The sequence below is a fragment of the Centruroides vittatus genome, unplaced genomic scaffold (genome assembly GCF_030686945.1).
Source record: "Centruroides vittatus isolate TY-2023 unplaced genomic scaffold, ASM3068694v2 contig_221, whole genome shotgun sequence".
NCBI lineage: Eukaryota > Metazoa > Arthropoda > Arachnida > Scorpiones > Buthidae > Centruroides > Centruroides vittatus.
In genome coordinates, this window is record NW_027121377.1 from 596,894 (window position 1) to 611,009 (window position 14,116).

At 33.2% G+C, this 14,116-nt stretch overlaps 1 protein-coding gene across 1 annotated transcript in view; it reads right to left on the reverse strand.

Annotated features, from left to right (window-relative positions):
- Positions 1–14,116, reverse strand: part of RhoGAPp190 (Rho GTPase-activating protein 190) — a 144,701-nt gene that overhangs the window by 10,751 nt on the left and 119,834 nt on the right.

Genomic DNA, 14,116 nt, shown 5'->3' on the forward strand with positions numbered 1-14,116 from the left:
GTAAATTACTAATAAGTAATCAATGCCAGGCTGCAATTTTTAATCATATTTTTAATTTATTTAATTTAAAATATATGCTCTCCACCTCAAATTAATAGTGGCTTGCTCCTGTACATCATACTTTTTTCTTAGCAATGGAGTTGTGCGGCTCATCTATCTAACTCCTCTTAGGGAAAATGTGTTGAATCAAAATAACAATGGCTTCTGGACATGGAGTAGGAAATTCATATTAATTAACCAAATTGAAGACAAGTCTGCCCAAAAAGGACCGCCATTTATTTTGCACTCCAGACTATACACATTCGGTTAATAATAATCTCTACATCAGACGGAAAGATTTACAAAAGAAACTTTAAATGTATTGTCGCTGGGGGCAGCTTAAAAATCTACATTTTCCAGTGCCTGTTCCAGTAGATATAAAGTAGAAACACCCCATAGGATGGATGAAAAGTATGACTCTGTGTGTCACCGATTCCTTTTTAGTTTTAATTGGATATTTGTGTTTTTTAAAGGACTTTTTAACTTCTGGTGGCATGTAGCCTATAAAGGAAGGTCTGTTGCCATGAATGTGAATGTATATAGTCTGGAACACAAAATAAACGGTGGTCCCTTTTGGGCAGACTTGTCTTCAATTTGGTTAATAACAATCTCTCCATCGGACGGAAAGATTTACAAATTCATATTAAGTTAATTGAGGCCTTTTGCTCCTAAGCTCATTTAACAGTTATTTCATGTATCTAACCCTATTCTCAAGATTAACCCTTTCCATGCGGTTATACGCCTTTAGGCGTATGTCACGTGACTTGCCATTAATTCGTGATGCGGCATACGCCTTTAGGCGTAATTAATCAAAAATTCTATTATTTCGCGTTATATTCAATTTTCCAGCGATCTTAGCTTTTATTCGCTCTTCTGTAGGTCGATTAACTTTGTTTAAACCAAAAAGTGTTTTGTGACCACCCTTGGGCCATAAATATTTTGGTAAAATGGACCCCCTACCATTCTACAGCAAATCTTTCCAGTTAACTACATAGTTGACTGAAAACAATCAAAGGGAAACTCCTTCTACAGTTTTATTGGGTATCATCTGTCTTTGTTGACATTACTTTAACTAATCACAGTCTTGTGAAAGGAAAATTTGCTGCAAAAAGTCTTGTCTCCAACCTTCCAAGTAAACTGTAAACAATCACAATAAATCCGCTTTTTAAATCGTTTTTTTAGCATTAATTAACTAATTTAATGTACTTAGACATTAAATTAGCTAATTCTACAATATTTCAGTTAGTAAATATGTTTTTAAAACTATCTAGCAATAAATATTTCCAGGAAACTCCACCTCCCTATAGTAAATCTATGGAAGATCTTTTGCAGTTAATTGGCTTTAAAAATTTTGTTTCTACACCTGTTACGCTATAATTGGTAATTTATATTATGACTGAATCAACTTCAACGAATGAGAATTTTTTTAAAACCATTTGGTCGGGATTTTCCCGCGAAGAACCAATCCACGCGATTAAAGTCAGAATGTAAACAAAGATGGCTATATTCATCATTTTAGAGCCGTAATTTTACTAGTTTTCATGTTATTTGACTTTATTTAGACAAGAAGATTTCTTATCAAAAGCTTCTATCTGAAAAATTTACCGAAAAACTCATTACTTCCGGATATTGCGTAATTGCAGGGAAAAATTAACTAACCACTTATTTTAGTGTATTGTTGTATAAAGCATTGAAAAAATATAAAAAAGTGTCAAATATTCACTATTTTAAGCAGAAATATATGATGATAAACTTTAACATGTTGCTTTACGATAACAATCGACTCCTCTCCCTGCTAAGTAATTAGAGACATAGTGTAAATGATGGCAATAACTTCTCCCCCGCTCTAGCTAGAGAGCTGCGGTTTCTTTTATTTAAAAGAAGACAGATGTATCTAACTAACAAATGTACAAAGTTTAGCGATTCTCTGTAAATTAATTTTTTTTTCTTTTGTTCGTAAACTTCAAATTTTAATATTATTTTAAATTTCTATTAAACTAAAAATTAAACAATCATAAACTGTAATATGTTCTTAATCAAACACAAAAAACAGATTAAACATAGCGCGATTTTGAAGCGAAATATTGCGATTTAAAAATTATCCAAAAACTGCAAAAATGCGCCGCATGACGAATTCCATTCAATTATTTGCTGTAGATCGCCAGCATGGAAAGGTTAAGGAAGGGCAGATGGACAACAGTACGAATTTATATGTCTACAATTTTTTCAAATTGCATCCCAATCATGATCTCGGTAGAAGGCCAAATTTCAAAAAATGTTTACACCCAGTGGGTTTCTAATAGGGACAATATAATAATTTAATACTTGATTGCTTGTTGTTCTCTCTTTTGATTGCATGTTTTTTGGAATTAACCATAAAATTGCTATGGAGAATTTATCATACAGTAACACCCTTTTTGATGAAAAGAATAGATTTTATTTTCTATTTTTTTTATGAAAGGAAATGCACTTTGGGCCAATACTCTCTCTTTAGTTCTTATTATAGTATAATTAATATAATGGTAAAACTATATAAGAAATTACAGAATACATTTAATAATTATTTCTGTTTTACATGTGTACAACTCATAAAAAATACAAAAAATTACCTAAAATATAACTAATGGTGACTACTAAAATAACTAAGTGTTAAAAACATAGGGTAAAGCCAGTGAAACTGAAATAAATTAAAAAATATATAAATAAATAAATATAATGAAATAAGTAAATACCGATAATAAATAATAAAAGGATATTCCTGTAAAATGAATATATAAAACTTGCTGAAACATAGAAAAAATTTGACAATTAATAGATGTAAAAAATAAAAACTGGCTAAAAATTAAGGTATAAAGTGATTCACTGTACATTTACCAGAAAGTCTGATTGTTATATGGTACAATGAATTAAAAAGGGGGAGAAAGGGCCAACTGGGATGTTTTCTTTGACATACTACATTCCATCTATATTCCTATGACCACTGGTTTCTTCAGAGACCAAGCAAATTCATTCATCTCTCACATAATTGAGATAATAAATTCAGCATGCAAGAGTGGCGATTCCACATATAGGAGAGGGATAACTGATGCATGTGGTGTGAAGGATGGCCAATTATGGACAGGTATTGTCTAGAACTCAACCTAATTGCAAGTTCATGTGGTATAAACTGACCATGTCATCACCATTCCTGAGGAATGCTAGCATCAAAATGTCCCATGATGGAATAATAATATCACAACCCTGCATACACAAAATAACTGGTTGAAGACAATATTAGACCTGGGGATTATATAGATTACCACCTATGGAATCTTGGGACTGAGTATATATCTGAACCAAGGAGACCGAGACGAGTTCAACGATACCCTACTTTTGGACTGGAGTAGAAAAATAAGAAAATTATCATACTTTTTAAGTTCTCATACTTTTTTAATGCCATCATGCAGACGACACCATAGTTGCTAGTACCGCCATCTTGCAGTAAAGTCTGCAAACCATTAAAAAAAGCACTGTGAAAGGCAAGCAATTGCACGAACAGTCGAACGCCACTTCCTTTTTTTTCTTTTGTTCAAGAACTACTGTGAACCAATAACTAGTGACATTAAATACTCGGCAGCCTGCCGGCGGCCCCCTCCGGGAGGTCCATCGGGAGCACAAACAATCGAACACCACCTAGTGGAAAACTAAAATGGCATAGAATGCATTGTGAAAGGCAAGAAATTGTAAATATGATAACTTTCTTATTTTTTGTCTCTGGTCCAAAAGTAGGGTACTGTTGAACTCATCTCGGTCCCGAGTTCAAATATATACTCAAAGTCCCGAAATTTCATTGATAATAACCTATAGTACAGCCCAGACCTGCAGTGACCATAGAAGGAAGCAGTGGCATAGCGTGGGTGTCAGCCGCCTGAAGCGGAGGAAAATTTCGCCGCCCCCTTATTTAGGTATTTTTACAAGATGATATTATTTATTGTGAAATTTTGCCACCCCCCTATAAGTGCCGCCCCACTACGCCACGCCACTGGAAGGGAATCATACAGGTAGTAATACCTAAGCTTTCAGAGAAAATACAAAGAAGCAATTAAACAAGTAAAAGTTTCTTCTTGGAGGGAATACTGCACTTCTAACATGAATGACTCTCTGTTGATAAGCCACCTTTTACATGATTCAGTGATTAGGGAACTTCCCCACACAACTAGGTTCCTGGAATAAACGAGATTTTCCAGGATATAATAAAAGGGATATGGGGTGAATATCCTGACCTGTTGCAGACAATCTACAACCTGTGTCTATAAAATGGTCTCTTCCCCATGCAGTGGAAGGTTGCTCTCAGAAGATCAACATTTTCAATAAGGTTGGCACATGCAGTCTCCATCCAAATCCTTATGAACAGTGGGAACCCTAATTCCATCGCAAATAAAATAAACTGAAACATTATAAATTCTAACAATAGTTATTCCTTGATCTGGATAAGGGGAAAGGGCAGATACGCTCGCCAGAGCAGTGGCATGCAGGAAGCTGGGCGAATGTACCTACAGCACCCTTTCAAGTAATACCTTGAAACATCAGATTAGACTACATAATCATAATCATAACCACTGCACATGTGAGAAGAAGACTGATGCCACCACACATCTCTTTTTCATCACAATGGATGATATGGGGCACTTTCACAAATGCAGCCTCACACAAAGAACTTCGGTTTTTCATCCATCAGGCATGGCTGTTTTGCCAGCTATGGTGATTCCACATAGCGTGTGGTGTGGAGGATGGCCAATTACGGACAGGTATTGTCTAGAGCTCCAACTAATTGCAAGTTTATGTGGTATAAATTGACCATGTCCTCCACATGTTCTCATCCTTAATGATACCCTCTTCAAATACCTCAGGACTTGTATTAAGAAATATGTCATTTGTATGTGGAATGCAAATTGTCCTCGATCTATTCGATCGAGGACCATTTGAGTGTTAGGATACTGACATACTGACAATTTAAACCATATCTTCATTCTGTGCACTGGTGGACACCTGCTGATGTGTCAATATCCAGTGCCTTCTTTGCAAGTCTATTCATCAGACAGTAATCTTGGACTTTGCATTGTCATTAACTGCATCATTTTCTCATTTAAATTCTTCTGCAACGAACAAAAACTATGATAGTCTGAGGGAGCAATATTCAGAGAATATGCAGGGTGACTCAAAATATCCTGGTTTAAGTCTAGAAGTTTTTGGCACATGTTTAATGACATGTGCAGCCTTGCATTATCATGACAGAATACCACTCCTTGTTGATTTGCAAGTTCTGGACATTTTTGATGCACTGCAGTCTATAGTTCACGCAGTTTGAGACAATATTTATTTGAATTAATTGTTTGGTTGTTGGGTAAAAGCTCATAAAAAACTCTTTTCCAATGCCACCAAATTGAAATCATTACTTTTCTGGATGCAACCAGCTTTAGGTTGTGGCACTGGTGGATCACCTGGCTTACTCCAAGATCTCTAGCATTGAATATTGTTATAAACGTTATTTTTCATCTCCTGTTATTAACTGCTTTAAAAATGGATTATCTTCATTGCATTTTAAAAGTGAATCACAAACAGAAACACACTCAATAAGGACAAACTACTTCAAACAACCTTTACTCTGCAGTAAAATTAATTCTTTAACCTAACGTTTTCGGTTAGCTTTACTAACCCTCTTCAAGATTGCCAAAAAAACCGTTATTTTGAAAAATACGTTCGAAAAACTCTTTACAATTTAGAATGCTTTTAAACTTTCTGGCTGCGCAATCTCAGATCATTCACAGCTGCATATCGGCCGCTCTCCAAGCGGAAGGGATTCGATATGATTCTTTAAAATTAATGCTTTGCCCTTTTTCATTGTACTTGCTAATACACCTCGCCTCCATACAGCAATTAAACAAGTAAAAGTTTCTTCTTGGAGGGAATACTGCACTTCTAACATGAATGACTCTCTGTTGATAAGCCACCTTTTACATGATTCAGTGATTAGGGAACTTCCCCACACAACTAGGTTCCTGGAATAAACGAGATTTTCCAGGATATAATAAAAGGGATATGGGGTGAATATCCTGACCTGTTGCAGACAATCTACAACCTGTGTCTATAAAATGGTCTCTTCCCCATGCAGTGGAAGGTTGCTCTCAGAAGATCAACATTTTCAATAAGGTTGGCACACTCAATAAGGTTTCATTCACTTAACTGATAGGGATTCACCCAAACATCATAATGGAAAGTATATCCAAGGCAAACCAAATGTCTGACAACGAATGTTTGGGATATTTTTAAGGTGTTGGCTATGTCTTGTGATGTTCTATGCCAGGGATGGCGAACCTTTTTGAGTCCGCATGCCATATTTTAAGCATACTTAGCTTTAAAGATGTTAATGCGTGCCAAAGTCTTAGACTTCAAATAATGATATTTAAAGAAATTAAACGAATATGCTTTAATTTGAATAAATGTAAAAAATCTGATTGAAAAAAAGGATGATCGAAAAGGACAGAAATCATATGATATATTACATGCCAAATGATTTCTCTTATATGCCACTTTGGGCATGCGTGCCATAGGTTCACCGCCCCTGTTCTATGCCAATCATTTTGGATTAAAGCCATTATGGACTCATCTTCTATGGTCAAGGGCTATCCTGACTAAGGTGCATCTTCGAAAGAGAAATCTTTTTCCCTAAATTTTGAAAACCATTTCTGGGATGTTCAATCAGTAACTGCATTTTCTCCATTTACAGCATATATCTTCTTTTAAATTTTTGTCGCATTTTTTCTTTTTCGGAAATAATAGAGAATGAGGTGTCAAAAATACACCTTCCTATCTTCCATTTTAATGTTTTTCTTTCCTTAAAGATATCAGGATTTTAAAAAATGACTGTAACTAAACCTATGTATTAAATATGCAAATATTTGTAATGCCCACCTAAACAAGTTAAAATTTTGTGTCATCTCTGTCATGGTTATCAACAAGCAATTATGTAAATACCTGAATGAACTTTTGATTCAACAATATATATTATTAATTGTTGTATTTGTGAATAAAAGTAGTAGTAATGTTACAGTAAAAACGCATTTTAACTAGTTGAAACTAGTTTTTACCGGATGTCATTGTTATAACTAGAATTTACTGCTAGTCAAAAATGAATTTGAGTTAAAACTAGTTTTAACTAGGCAAAACGGGTTTTAACAAAATGGCTTAGTAAAAACTGTTTCGACCAAGTCATTCGGCTAACACGTTCTTATAGTGTATGATGAATTTTGTATCGCTTTAACCCTTTTCCCCCGACATCTTCTTTACATTTATTTTGCGATCCCTCCTAAGGCAATATAGGTCAGTCAGGTGATATTTTAAGTTCACCAAAAATCAAATTATCATTATATCTATATGAAAAAAATCACTTACATTTATTAATATCTTTAGTTTTAAATACGATACTTTTCAATACATTTTATTAGAAAAATTTATAAGAAAAAAAAAATAATACATATCAGAACTGACACACAAACTTGATAATTTGTAACATTTTGTGAAAATTAACATTGTCTAGTTACATAGTTGTTTGCTGGCACTGAGCCAGAAAGACTTAGAATATTGTTTTGTACAATTCGATATAACACTTATGCATGTATGTTTATTCGTTGTGAAATTATCGCACATTATATCAAACATTTGTTTGAAATCAAAATTTTATACTGCTATCAACTAATATAATGAATTATTATACTTTATTCACTTTATATCAAACGAGATTATATCTGTTGTTAATAAATTTTACAAAAATCGATATTTACCAAAGTAATGATGAATCAGTACCCTCGAAGCTTTGCTTAAAAAGCCAGGGTACCGATCGATCGGTGCCTTCAAGGACAAAGGGTTAATTAATGTTAATAACACAGATGTGTGACCAATATTTTCAATAAATATTGTATTAAATAATACAAATGTTTTAATCCCAATCATCACTTTATTTATTTCCCCCAAACATATTTATGTAGCTAAAATTAGTTTTAACTAATGTTAAAAGTTAAAACTAGTTTCATCTAAAATCAAAACATGTACAGCAGTAAATTCTAATTTTAACTAGACAAAATGAGTTTTAACAATGACATCCAGTAAAAATGCGTTTTAACTAAAAACGGGTATTTACTGTAACAGTAATATAAATCATTATAATACATGTGTACTGTACATACCATATGTCTCATTAATAGTATTTTATGTAATCTATTGTACATAACTTTATTGTTTCCAATGTACCTTATAACTGCTGCAGTGCTCTGCAGAGCAGAGATGTTTGAACAATAAAGGAGTTAAATAAGTAATAATAATCTAATGAACCCCTGTACTGTATAACAATCAGACTTCCTGATAAACATACAGTGAAGCACATTATACCTTGCTTTGTAGCCAGTTTTTTTGGTTTTAAAGATTTTATATTTTTACTTCTTTTAATTGTCAAATTTTTTCTGTTTTAGCAAGTTTTATTTTTTCATTTTACCCTTTTATTATTTATTGTTAGTAGTTACTCATTTCACTATATTTATTTATTTACTTTTTAATTTGTTTCAATTTGTTATATTTTAGGTAGTTTTTTTTTTGTATTTTTCATGAGTTGTACATATGTAAAATAGAAATAACTATTACGTGTATTTTGTAGTTTCTTATATAGTTTTACCATTATATATAATAAGAACTGAAGAAAGACACTGGCCCAAAATGCATTTCTTTTCACAAAAAATAGAAAATACAATTTACTTTTACCATCGAAAAAAGTGTTCCTATACGATAAGTTCGCCATAGCACTTTTGTGCTTATGCAATAATAATAAGAGAAGAATATGCAATAATAAATTGCATATTCTTCTCTTAATAAGAAGAAGCATAATTCAAAAGAATAAATAATGAATTTAAATTATTATTGCATAAAGTATTGTCTCAAGTAATATGCATTACTTTAATCAAAAATATTTTGCTTCACAAAACAAATATAAAGAAATTAAACAAAGTAAATTTTTACATTTAATTTCAAAAGTCCAAAAAAAGAAAAAAAAGCCCTTGGTTAAATGAATATCATATTAAATATTTGGACGAACATTTGAAATTTTCACTGGCTTTGGATCGTTTTGTAGAAAATGATAAATTAATTTGATCATTTTCGTTTTTAAATTTAATTTGTAAAAGGACGAATTCAAAGTTTAAAGAAATCTCATCATTCGTGCAATATTTAACAGAGAACTTCTTTAACCAAAGGTTGTACTAGGCTCTGAGATTAAATTGATGAGAAGAGGTGGAAATATGACAATTTGACTTTTGATTTTTACAATACAAATTATAATTAAACTGAAAAATTTACTATGTAAAAATTTCAATTAAACTCAAAGTGTTATTATATTGCTACTTCATTTTTACAATTTTGATAATTTATTGAAAATAATTATCCAATTTCAATTTTCTTAATTCCAAACAAAAGTAAATGCTAATTGAGATTTAAATATATTATTTAGTATTTAAATACCAGTCAACACAAAATATCATTTATAAACACTTCAACCTATAGTACCATAAATACAAAAAAATTTTAAATATCTTTATCTTCCATATTTTTGACTTTGGAAACCATGCGTTGAAGAAAATCCAGCTGGTAGTGTAATTTTTTCCCATTACTTGAAAAGTGTCTAGAATCACAATAGCTTGCAGGCTGCACAAGGTTCTACTTGACCCTTAATGTGGCTCCCATATACATACACAATTCTTTTAATAAACTTGGTACATTCTACTTACACACACAATATTTGTATAGGTTTCTGACTATTAGATAGTGCAATATACAGAAATTTTAAGTGTAACTTGCAACTGAAAGTTTAGGATACATTCATTAAGTACCAGTAACAGCAATATTTACTGTAGAAGAGCAAAAATTATAGTATTTTAACTATACATAATAATGGATAATATGACTCTCATATATTTTTCATAAGCAGAGTATATTTATCAAAAATACATGACAAGATTTGGTCACCTCTAGTCTGGAACAAAAAATTTTATGATCTCTATCATTTCATCATTGATGGCACTATCAAAAATGACAGATTAGACACTGCATATTTGATGCAATAAGGCCATTCTAAACAATAGAAAATGAAATTTAGATACAAAAAATTCACTTCCAACAAAAAGATGCATCTTTATGACAAAAACAAACAGAATGTGATTAGAAAGATAAATGCCAATAGTTTTAAATGGATAATTATTTTCCAGTAATTATCAAAATTTAAGATAACTTCTAAACATGATTTAATGAAATTATTATATCCTTTTACAATTACAATACTTTACATGGTATTATTACTTTCAAATCACTAACTAAATGGTAAGACTCTAAATTATTCACCCTTCTTCACACAAGTTTCTCAAGTAACATGCACTGTTAGAACAATTACAATCAAATTTTAAATGAAAGATTTTACTTGTAATTTTGCAGAAAATCATCATTATTCTGCATTAACTATTATTATATTTAAATAATTCTAAAAAGAATAAATTCAAATTTATTGTCAGTTTAATTGCAAATCTCAAAAGAAGCATTTTAGCAATCATAATACATTGACACCATTAAATTAATTTAAAAATTAGTGTCTCAAACATTTATTAGTAATTCAGTAAATCTTGGCACAATTTTATCATTTTCATAAATTTATTAAGAATTTGTGGCTACTTCACTTAATTTTTAAATTTAAACAAAGCTTCAGAGTTGAAGTAAATTTAATAAGAGACAAGTTGATTTGTTTTGAACAGAATATTATTATTATTATGTTGGGTTAAGTGAGATATACTCAGTTAACACCGGTGGCTGTGTACTATGCCAAACCAAAGTCAAGGTATAGTAACCAAAACAAAACAGAAATTAAAGAAGTGTATCAGTGTGTGTGTCTGTATTCAGGAATTTTCTCACAATATGACATGTATTCAATATAGTGGTCTTCTGTAGTGTGATGTATGTGTTTTTATTCAATTGTAATGTGCCCAGGCTTTTGTGTAGTGTGTGTGGTATGACACCTGTAGAGGAGAGAACAACAGGTACAATAAGCACCCTATCCATTCTCCACAGATGCCTTATTTCCTGGGCGAGTTCTGTGTACTTGCTAATTTTTTCAGTGCATGCGTTTTGTATATTGTGAGTGTTTGGAATGAATATGTCTGTAATGTATGTGATTTTATTGTGTTTGTCAATGAGTGTGATGTCTGGTCTGTTGTGGTAAATTGTTTTATCTGTGATTATGGCTCTGTCGTAGTACATTTTGTGTGTGTTGTTTTCCAATACTGTCTGTGGAATGTACTTGTAGTATGGTTTGTGGATGTCTACTAATTTGTGTTTGTTTGCAAGCTCTTGGTGTATTATATTTGCTACTTGATTATGTCTGTGTAAATAATCTGTCTGTGCCAAGAGCTTGCAACCAGAGGTGATGTGTTGTATAGTTTCTGGCATGATGTGACATTTTCTGCATGTGTCATTTGTGAGTGTTGCGTCTTTGAGTATGTGTTTTCTGTAGTTTTTAGTATTTATGACCTGATCCTGTATGGCGACCATGAATCCTTCCATCTCCCCAAAGAGGCATCCCCGAGCTAACCAGCTGTTTGATGCAGTTTTGTCAACAAAATCCTGGGCCAGGTTGTAAGGATGTCTGCCATGGAGTGCCTTTTGAGCACACGATTGCTTAATGATGTCTATGCTTTTTATATGTTGTGTTGTGTCTGTATGATGTGAGTGTAAGTTTAATGGTGTGTTCTTTGAGTCTGCTAGAGTTACTGCTTTATGTAACTGTGATGTTTCTTGTTTTTTGTAAAAAAACTCTCGCAGTGACTGTATTTGTTTGTAGTGAAGGTTAACTATGTCAATCAGGCCACGTCTGCCATCTTTACGTGGAAGGGTTAATCTTTCTGTGGCACATTTAGGATGATGTTGTTTATGCTTAGTAAGTGTTGTTCTTGTTTTCCTTTGGAGTTGCTCAAGATCTGTGTGAGTCCAATGTATAACTCCAAAAGAATATAACTCCAGAGTAAGGAAATTTGGCATGTCTTGTGGATTGATGATGATGTGTGTTAGGTGTTTAGCTAGTTCCTGGTGCAGTGATGTAAACTTTTTGTAAATGTTGTCTACACCAGGTGTCTTCCAGTTGTGTGTTCTGTTAGCAGTGTACAGGAAATCATGTATGTTTATTTCAGCACAGGGCATAGTTGGTATGTTGTGCAAGTTTCTGTTCTCCTCCTTGATCCAGCCTACATCAGCATTGTGCGTGACATCACTGGACCAAAGAGAAGACCAATATGTTGTGAGTTCTTCTTCTGTTGGTGTGCCACTGTGCTGTGTGTCAGTGTTTGCTTTGTTATTAATTTGTCTGTAAAAGAGTTTTTCATTGTTTGTAAATAATTTATTTTGTTGTTTTCGTAGTGTACATGTTTTGTAACGTTTGAGTCTACGTGCTTTGGCAGCAAGTTTTTGTTTTAGTGTATCAATGTATTCTGTGATGCATGTGTTGTGATGTTCGTGTTTTGTGTGTGTTTTTATTTTCTTGAAAATGTTTTTGAGCTGTTTCCTTAATTTGGGTGTTATGTTGTTTTTAGTGTATTGTGTCAGCCTGCCTAATTGCTGTCTAATGTCATTTATTTGTGTTTCTATTCTTCTCTGCCAGGCAGGCTTGTGATAGAATTGTGTTTTCTGTGTATTTGTCTGTGATTGTACTTTCAGCCCATGGTGTGTCACTACTGCGACTGCCCCAGCATAAACTAATGTATGAATGTCTGCGAGTGTAGAAATTGAATGAATGTAGTGTGGTAGTGAGTGAGTGTTTACATAATTTAGTGTTTTTCCTACTTCTTTTGACGTGTTGATTTTTGGTTTTCGTGGTCGTTGTGTGGGATCTGTGCCTGTATATTTAGTGAGTGTTTCCTGAAATATAAGTCAGAGCGTATTAACTAAATTCATGTCTATGTTATCAGTGATGGATGAGGAAGTGTCTGTAGTATCATTAGTGTTAATTGTTGTATGTGTGTTATTATCAATGCTTGTTGCTGAATTATCCTGACAGGTTACATGATCTTCATTAATGTTAGATGTTACTGTCTGTTGATGTATTTAATCAGCAACCTGTTGTTTGATAAGTTCAAGTGTTGTTTCTAAAATAAGGTTGTTGTGTATAATTGTTCATTTTTGATCAACAACCCTTTGAATTATTATTATTATTATTAATAATAATATATATTATTAATAATAATAATAACTCTCCCATGGTCACTACCTGGTCATGGTGGGAGAGCCCAGTAATTTTACTGATCCATAGGGCAATGCAGGCTGGAGCACAAGCTCTTGGTAGGGACACCCATGCCAGTAAGGTCTATGGGGAGAAATGAAGCTAAGAGTGACCACACCCACATTCTGTGGAGATATTTATTGTGGTAGTAACCAGATCAAAGTGTGACACTGGCTCGGACGTCGCCCGGGTTAACAAGGTCCGCGTTTGTGGGTTAGGCAGAGGCTCACGTTCGAAAAATAGGTCTCCCTTGGTTACTGGTGGCGAAAGCAGCACCGGCCCAAGCATAGCTACTACAATGCCGTCAACAAATGTGAGGAACCAACCCAGCCTTGGTGTTTCTGTGGCAATGCATCTACAGACCAGAAAGGCTGGAAAACCACGCCAACGGATGAAATGGACAGTAGAAATGTACGAGTTTATCATCCGTACTTACTACACCATCACAAAACTTGAAACAAACATGACAGCATACAGACAACAACTACACCATAGATTCACACAACAGTATCCTCATCTCACTGTCACCAAACAAAGGGTTGTTGATGAAAAAAGAACAATTATACACAACAACCTTATTCCAGAAACAACACTTGAACTTATCAAACAACAGGTTGCTGATCAAATACATCAACAGACAGTAACATCTAACATTAATGAAGATCATGTAACCTGTCAGGATAATCCAGCAACAAGCATTGATAATAACACACATACAACAATTAACACTAATGATACTAC